Source organism: Nyctereutes procyonoides, unplaced genomic scaffold (genome assembly GCF_905146905.1).
Source record: "Nyctereutes procyonoides isolate TBG_1078 unplaced genomic scaffold, NYPRO_anot_genome, whole genome shotgun sequence".
Taxonomy (NCBI): Eukaryota; Metazoa; Chordata; class Mammalia; order Carnivora; family Canidae; genus Nyctereutes; species Nyctereutes procyonoides.
In genome coordinates, this window is record NW_026575145.1 from 11,769,803 (window position 1) to 11,778,966 (window position 9,164).

Sequence of the window (9,164 nt, forward strand, 5' to 3'; positions counted from 1 at the left end):
AAAGCGTTGTTCTCATGTCTGCACATTTAAAGCATGAAAATTGGGGCACCTGGGTAGCTCAGTTGGTTAAGCATCTGCCCTCGGCTCAGGTCAGGATCCCATGGTCCCCATGTTGGGCTCCCTGTTCAGCAGAGAGTCTGCTTCTCCCTCTGCCTCTGCCCCACCCCCTGTTCATGCTTGCACTCTCTCTCTCTCTCAAATAAAAATCTTTTTTAAAAAAGGCATGAAAATTCAATTCTCTAACTTGTTCTAAAATTTTGTAAATAAAAGGTTTCAAGGGGTTTTTTGGTTAAAAATAATGAAATATAACACCTTTTAGTTAGCTCACAATAACAACTAATTGAAATTATGGAAGATAAAAATATATTACCCAAATTTCAGAAAGAAAGAGATGTGAATAATTGATGAGCGGGACTAAAAGATAAAAATTGTATTTTAGTTATTGCCAGTGATGCACTTCTATTTGTTTTTGAAGTATCCTGTGCTTAACCACCGCAGCAATCAAAAGCAAACATCAAAATAAACTGAACTTCAAATCACTATCTCAAAAAAATGCTAAGCCAAGTTTTTAAAAGATTTTATTTATTTATTCATGAAAGACAAAGAGAGAGAGAGAGAGAGAGAGAGGGACAGAAACATAGGCAGAGGGAGAAGCAGGCTCCTCACAGAGAGCCCGATGTGGGACTTGATCCCCGGATAGGGATCACGCACTGAGCCAAAGGCAGACGCGCTCAACCGCTGAGCCACCAGGCATCCCAAGCCAAGTTTAAAAAAAATAATAATGAAACACATTTAAGCACACTGCTAAAATAGGTTAGTTATTTTTGTTCTATTAACAAATGATATTTTAAATGATTTAAATTCCTACTGGATCTCATCCTTTTTGAGTTTGTTTTGTGTATGTTTTATGATCTGTGAAATAATATTTACATTATATACTTACGTTTACACATTTATGTTGAATATGCATGCTTCAAGCATTCTTTTTTTAAAAAAAAGATTTTATTTATTTACTTGAGCGACAGAAAGAAGAGGAACAGAAGGAGAGGGATAAGGAGACTGAGTGGAGCACAGAGTCTGATTTGGAGCTCGATCTCACGATCTTGATCATGACCGGAGCGAAATCAGAGTTGGACACTCAACCGACTAAGCCTCCCAGGTGCCACTCCAAACATTCTTATAGATATGGCACATGGACAACAAGAAGACTGGATGAAGGTCTACTGAAGGGTTTAGAGTTGGGAAACAACATGATCGCACTTGTGTTTTGTGGTTTTGTTTTGTTTTAAGATTTTAATTTATTTATTCATGAGAAACACAGAGAGAGAGGCAGAGACACAGGCAGAAAGAGAAGTAGGCTCCCTGCAGGAGCCCAATGCGGCACTCGATTCCAGGACCCCAGGATCATGACCTGGTTGAAGGCAGACACTCAACCACTGAGCCACCCAGGCACCCCTACACTTGTGTTTTGAATGCATACTCGAGAAATGGTGTAGACAACCATGCAAACCTGGAGACAAACAAATTAGGAAACTATTTGACAGTCAAGTAGAGATAATTAGTCCTAAACTAAAACAGTAGCAATTGACAGAGAGGTGAACAGGGGCTTAGGTGAATAGAACTTGGAAAAACAACTTTATGTGAAGATCAGAGAAAGACCTAAATAATGAGTTGACTCCCTAGTTTAGGCCATAATGACTTCATTGGTAATAGTGTTCTCACCCAGATAGGCCCTCCCTTAGAAAATACCAAGAGAACAATAGGGTTTGAAGAAAGAGCTAATATACCTACTAAATCTAATATGCTGTAGGAGATCAGTACTGATGGCAGAAGACTGGGCTTAGAGTTGAAAGTTGTCAGTTTGTATGATTACACTTGGTTACTTTATTTTTTTTTTCTTGGTTACTTTATTAAAGCAGTTTTAAAATAGATTGTTTTTCTTTAGTTTGAGGAGAGAAAGATCAGTTATATTATCCTGTGAATCCATACTGAGTTTAAAATTAACTTTTATGGGATGCCTGGGTGGCTCAGCAGTTGAGCATCTGCCTTTGGCTCAGGGCATGATCCCGAATTCCTGGGATCGAGTCCCACATCAGGCTCCTTGCATGGAACCTGTGCTCCTCCCTCTGCCTGTGTCTCTGCCTTTCTTTCTGAGTCTCTCATGAATAAATGAATAAAATCTTAAAAAAATAAATAAATAAAATTAGCTTTTAAATCTTTTTCACATGTGATATTGTTAAGGCACTTCTCTTTATGCTGTGTTTTTGCCATTAAGTTTATGAACCTAAGAATAGGACTTTCCCCTTGTGCTTATCTCATTTTGCTTTGCTCAAGTCAACACATCAAAAGGTTTATGGAGCTCTGCTTGGATGGTGATGACCATCAAGAACATCAACCATAGGTTCCAGATTTATATCATCACTTGCTAACTCTTAATAATAAAAAATTTCATGGCATGTCTTTTTGCCCCTCCTGGCTCTCAGATACCTATTATTGATTGTATGGCACCCTATCATCATCAGTAACCTGCATGCCAACTATTTTATTTTTACTTTTCTTGTTGTTCTTCCTTGTACCACATTTCCAATCCCCTTTCTTTTCCTTACAGATTCCCCACCCCCATATCTGATCTGCACTGAAAAAACAAAATAAAATAACTGCGTGCTCTACAATTTTAACTTCCCCATTGATGAGATTGGCATCTTTATTCTAATTCATTCATTCATTCGATGAATATTTCTTCAGTGCCTGCCATGTTTCAAATTCTTCTCTAAAACCTATGATCAAATTAGACAAAAGTTTGTGTCTTTTAAAAGAATTTTAACATTTTTCTCTAAGTATTTTCCACATTTTCTTGGGTCAATTTCTAGATAGATACTTCAGGTTTTGTTGCTATAATGCAAGGCATCATATGTCTCATTATATTTTTAGTTAGTGCAAGTATAGAAGAACTCTGTTGATATTTTTGTTGCCTTTGGTGATCTATATGGCAACCTCTTTTATTAGTTTTAAGTGTCTGTTAATTGTCTTAAGTTTTCTGTCGCTTCCCTTCCAGTCTTTCAATTTTTATATCTTTTTCTTGCCTTACTGCATTGGCCAGAGATAATTACTTTTGCAAGGATTCACAAACCACCTTCTCAATGATTCAGTCTAACTTGAAAATAAGACCACCAGTCCATAGTTTGCTTATTAGCTTCTCTTCTTTTTTTGGGGAAAAAAAAAGTCTATTGAGTTTTCTAGAATGTCTCATTCTCCCCGATATCTTCTTTAAAAATCTCAGTCCAGGGTTGCCTGGGTGGCTCAGTGATTGAGCTTCAGCTCAGGGAGTGATCCCGGGGTTCTGGGATCAAGACCCCACCAGGTTCCCCACGGGGAACCTGCGTCTCCTTCTGCCTATGTCTCTGCCTCTCTCTGTGTGTCTCTCATGAATAAATAAATAAAATCATAAATAAATAAATAAATAAATAAATAAAATCTCAGTCCATACTGTATTGCAAATATGAAAGTTGCTAACAGTAGATCTTAAAAATTCTCAAAACAAGAAAAAAGTTCTGTTGCTATATATGGTGATAGAATTAACTAGACTTATTGTGGTAATCATTTTGCAATATATACAAATACTGAATCATTACACTATACACCTGAAGCTAATATAATATTATATGTCACTTATAATTCAATTTTAAAAAATCTCAGTCAAGCAGCACGTGGGTGGTTCAATCAGTTAAGTACCAACTCTTGATTTCTGCTCATGTCATGATTTTGGGGTCCTGGGATCAAGCCCTATGTGGAGCACTGCATTCAGCAGGGAGTCTGCTTGAGGATTCTCTCTCCCTTGCCCTCTGTCTTACCCCTTGCTTGCTCTCTCTCTCTCTCTCTAAAATAAATAAATAAGTAAATCTTTCAAAAAAAAAAATCTCAGTCCAAAGATTTTCAAAATTTTCTAAATGAGATTATGTGCACCTTCCCTGGGCTACTTTACTTGCTAAATCCCTCATTTCAAGTTTTCTCTCTCTCTCTCTTTTTTTTAATATTTATTTGTTTGTTTTAGAGAGAAAGAGTAATAGTGCAAGTGGGGGGAGAGGCAGTGGGAGAGAATCTCAGGCTGACTCCTTTGATGAGCATGGAGCCCAACACAGGTCTTGATCTCATGATCCATAAGATCATGACCTAAGCCAAAACCAAAAGTCAGGTGTTCAACCACCAGAACCATCCAGGTGCTCCTTAAGTTTTCTTAAAAGAGAGATTCAGGTTAAGGTCTATATGATGCTGGAGAAAGGTAATCAATGGGATTTTATTTGAACCTGAAATGAACCTAAAATGGATTTTATTTGACTTTATCTAATAGCAGCTATAAATGTCAGTTAGATACATTTATTTCAGTTCTGGTATAGATTTATTCCCAACACACTATCATCTTCAGAGTTGGCCCCTCAAATAATGGAATGGAGTGGGAAAGATGGAATATATCACAAGGGCGATAGAGGTAACAACAGATGTTAATAAGATATGAAGCTCCTTCTTCAGCAAGCCAAGACGCCGAAAGGGAAGAAGGCGAAGGGGAAGAAGGTGGCCCCGGCCCCTGCCGTGGTGAAGAAGCAGGAGGCCAAGAAGGTGGTCAACCCCCTGTTCGAGAAGAGGCCTAAGAACTTCGGCATCGGACAGGACATCCAGCCCAAGAGGGACCTCACCCGCTTTGTCAAGTGGCCGCGCTACATCCGGCTGCAGCGCCAGAGGGCCATCCTGCATAAACGTCTCAAGGTGCCTCCTGCCATTAACCAGTTCACCCAGGCCTTGGACCGCCAAACAGCTACTCAACTGCTTAAGCTGGCCCACAAGTACAGACCAGAGACCAAGCAAGAGAAGAAGCAGAGGCTGTTGGCCCGGGCCGAGAAGAAAGCTGCGGGCAAAGGGGATGTCCCCACTAAGAGGCCGCCTGTCCTTCGAGCTGGGGTTAACACTGTCACCACCTTGGTGGAAAACAAGAAGGCTCAGCTGGTAGTGATAGGATGTGGATCCCATTGAGCTGGTTGTCTTCCTGCCTGCCCTGTGTCGTAAGATGGGGTTTCCTTACTGCATTATCAAGGGGAAGGCCAGGCTGGGGCGTCTGGTCCACAGGAAGACCTGCACCACTGTCGCCTTCACACAGGTAAACTCGGAAGACAAGGGAGCTCTGGCTAAGCAGGTAGAAGCCATCAGGACCAATTACAATGACAGATACGATGAGATCCGCCGCCACTGAGGAGGCAACGTCCTGGGTCAGAAGTCAGTGGCTCACATCGCCAAGCTGGAAAAAGCAAAGGCTAAAGAACTGGCCACCAAGCTGGGCTGAGTGGACGCTGTTGAATTTTCTGTACATAAAAGTAATAAAAGGTTCTCTTTCAGTGAGAAAAAAATAAGATATGAATTAATATTATAAAAAGATGAAGAGGGATCTCTGGGTGGCGCAGCAGTTTACTGTCTGCCTTGGGCCCAGGGCGCAATCCTGGAGACCCGGGATCGAATCTCACGTTGGGCTCCCTGCATGGAGCCTGCTTCTCCCTCTGCCTGTGTCTCTGCCTCTCTGTCTCTCTCTGTGTGACTATCATGAATAAATAAATAAAATCTTTAAAAAAATAAAATAAAAAGATGAAGAGCTCTGAAGCTCAAGTTCATTTAGTATGCATGAAGAAAGACATACCTTAACTTCTCTGTATGATCATTTTGCTGCTTTTCTAAAGCATTAAATTCCTGTTCGATTGAAAACATTTCTGGAACAAACCTATTTGGTTGTTTCACAGACATTACATATTTGTTTATGAATTAATTACTGTAAATTACTGTATGTACTTCTTTTCATTATACTAATTCTGTGTTATCATTACACTTTTTGTTTTACTTGGTTCTATTTTAGTGTCTAGTTAGTTAGTGACATTGACATTAAAACAAATATTTGGCACATATTTGGAGTGGACTATAACTCAGAATCAAATTTAAATGGCTTGTTGTGAAGCCAGGAAAATTGCTGCAATACCAGTCACATAAAAATATATTCATTCAGCTGATACATGATAACATTCAAGAATATTCGAGAAAATTATTTTTATTTATTTATTTGAGCAGAATTCAAGGTAACAATTTCAGAAAAGCTGCTGTATCAATAGGAATCAATAAACTAACCAATTTATTTATCTCCCTACTTTTGCCAGAGAGAATATTGAGAGGAGAAATGACAGAAAGGCAGAAGGGGAGAGATGCATACTCTACACTTAAAATGTGTTCTCTAAGATCATATTTCATTTTGTGAGTGATATTGTACCCTTTCCCCTCACAAGTTCTATTCACTTACTCCTATGATGAAGTTCACTCATCACCTTCAACTACCACTCCCATACTCACTCAAAAATAATAATAATTACACCAAGAAAATAGCAAGTGATAGTTCTTATTTTCATGTTTTCATCCTGAGATGTGCGAACTATTAGTTTAAGGACTTTTTTCTGCTGGATCAAACTTAATTAATAATTTGGATCATTCAATTTTTCTGTGAAAAATCACAATGTGACCATAAGTATTAAAAAAACTCATATTAAGAGAAGAGAGCAATAGACATATAGTGATAAGAGTAGAGCTGGCTAAAAGCACTAAAAGCAGAAGTATTTACAGATCACACTTCTTCAGCTCTTTCTAGAGCAACAAATCCAAACAGGGCTATTCCTTATGATGCTTTCTTTCACTTTACAGATGCTGAAAACTTTCATTTCAAGTTTCTATCTCCTAGAAGTGGGGTGAAAAAAAGCTGGTTATTATTCCGAAACCCATTGAAATTGCATTTGTGGCATCAAAATGGATTTTTTTTTTAAGCAGGATGTTGGATTGACAGTAAAGCAGCTGCTCTGCAACAAACGAAAGCAAAAATTAATAAGAGACCTTAGCAAAAGAAAGACTATTGGTTTTGCACACCCAGAGCAAATTGGCTGGATTTAGAAGAGCACACTTTGATCTTTTCCAGACTAATTACTGCTCTGTGGTTTGACTGTTTTGTGCATTAGTTGCCCTTCATACAAAACCGAAACTGCTATGGTACACAGCTGTAATACAAATGAAAATTTGACATTCAGTAAACAAAGAATGGCAAGGGTCATTCTTTCAGCACAATAACTGCATAATACAATTTTAGAATGCCTTTTGTATACAAAAAAAATGACACATTTTAAGGCAGTTTTGAACTCAGAGTAAGCAGTCAAGGCTGTTTGTAAAGGACAGAAAAATTGTTCCCAACTCTGATCTATAAATACAGATTGAAAGAGTTTATTTCAACATTGTAGAAATGCTAAGGAATTTACATATTTACAGAAATAAATGTGTCCATTTTTAGAAGACGTTTTTTCATTTGTCTATAAGGTTAATTGGGAGCAGATTTCTTAAGTAGCTGTTTGCTGGAGCAATAAAAGTGTTTATTCACCAATATGATTCTGGATTTGCTTCTGGGAAAGAATTCTGAATGCTTTATATGTAGATTTTATATAAAAATATTTAATGCTCTATTTTTCAGAAAATGTAATGGATCAAATATTATATATGAATATTTTCAACAACTCCCATTGAGGAATTTTTCAATATTTCCTTATTTACAGATCACCATAATTATTAAGGCATCAGTCTCTTTCTGCATAAGAGATATATTTAGCTTATAACCAAGTTTTCTTTCTAAACTAACCAAGTTATCCTTCTAAGTGGCATGACTTTAAACAGTTTGCATTTTTAATGTGGCTTTGATGGTCACTCTAATAAGCTGTAAAATAAGTTATCAAATGACTAAAAAGTGGATCAAGTTATTTGAAAGGGTTTTTTGTTATACTTGATTCAGTCTGTATTTAAATTAACATAATCTTTGAAGCTATACAAACATTACCCAGTTTTTTTTCAACACACACATTTACACAACTTCAAAATACCTACACTTAAAAGTCAGAGGACTTTTCAATAATTCAGCTATTCAAAGTTGAAATATTTCAAATATAGAGAGGTATTTGATTAAAGAAGTGATCTGTCAGAAATATTTCTGGCTAGACTAGACAAAAAACACTATCCCTTTTTTTATGCTTTATTTCCCTCAAACTTTTGAAATAAGGTGATATAGAAAATATTGATGATACAGTTCATGTATTTAACTGTTCACTAGAAACTGAAAAAAAAAATCTTTATCTGAGATAACCATGACCGAGACAGTGTGCCAGGGGTGTCAAGGATTGGAAATATTGAGCTCTTCCATTCAACCATTTACGAATGCCAGACATTAGATGTTGAGCAAGTTTCATCTGTTATCATTTCTTTAATTGCTATATGAATTTTATAAATTTTATGACCTTCAGTGCCTCCCCTTTTCACTTTCAAAACTTAGCTGGATACATCCTTCATATACACACAAAGCTATTTTCTAAATGCCTGTTTCTGTCTGGCTCATTTACCTTTACCTAACAGAACAGCTCTCCTGGTTTGGGGAGGCGGGTGGCAGCAGGGAGAGTAGTTACCTATTCACAGCAAGAGACTTGAGAGTTCAGTACAATAGATTTTCACAATATGTTTAGGAGAGGCCCAGAGCTACAGTGCTAAGCACCATGTGGAAAGGTAGATAAATACATAGAGATAGAACCATAGACCTCAGCCAAGTGGAATGAAGAATAACAGAGAATCTATAATGCTTTCTACTTCAGCAGCAATCAAACCCAACCTCTGCAAATTAATCAGCCTGCAAAATACCAAGAATGGAGAAAAGAGGATATTGATTCCTGGAGAAGTCACCTATATTTTATTTTCCCATTAAAAATAATCACAGAATGCTATTCTAAAATACGAACATTTTCCCCCATGAAGTATAAAACAGACCAGTTCCTTTTTGCTAATACTTCTGAGATTATCTCAGAATGACTCCATGAAACACTTCTAATTTTCATCTGGGGGGGAAATTGTTAAATAAACCCTTAAAGCATTATTTGCCATGCATGCCATGTTTTTCCTTAAGGGTGTTAGAGTCCTGGGGTTATAGTGATTTACTGATGACTCAGTTTAGTGTGCTTTTGTTCCTGTGACCATTAATAATGTAATGTCCTTTTCCATTTGCTTTTGTCCTACAACATGGCTTTAGAGTTAGAAACTACCTGCAAAGGAACAAGAAATTTAAA

The 9,164-nt window shown here is 37.4% G+C and overlaps 1 pseudogene; it reads left to right on the forward strand.

The window, feature by feature from the left end:
• Positions 1-4,509: 4,509 nt before the first annotated feature.
• On the forward strand, positions 4,510-5,384 carry LOC129499381 (60S ribosomal protein L7a-like; annotated as a pseudogene).
• The last annotated feature ends 3,780 nt before the right edge of the window (positions 5,385-9,164 follow it).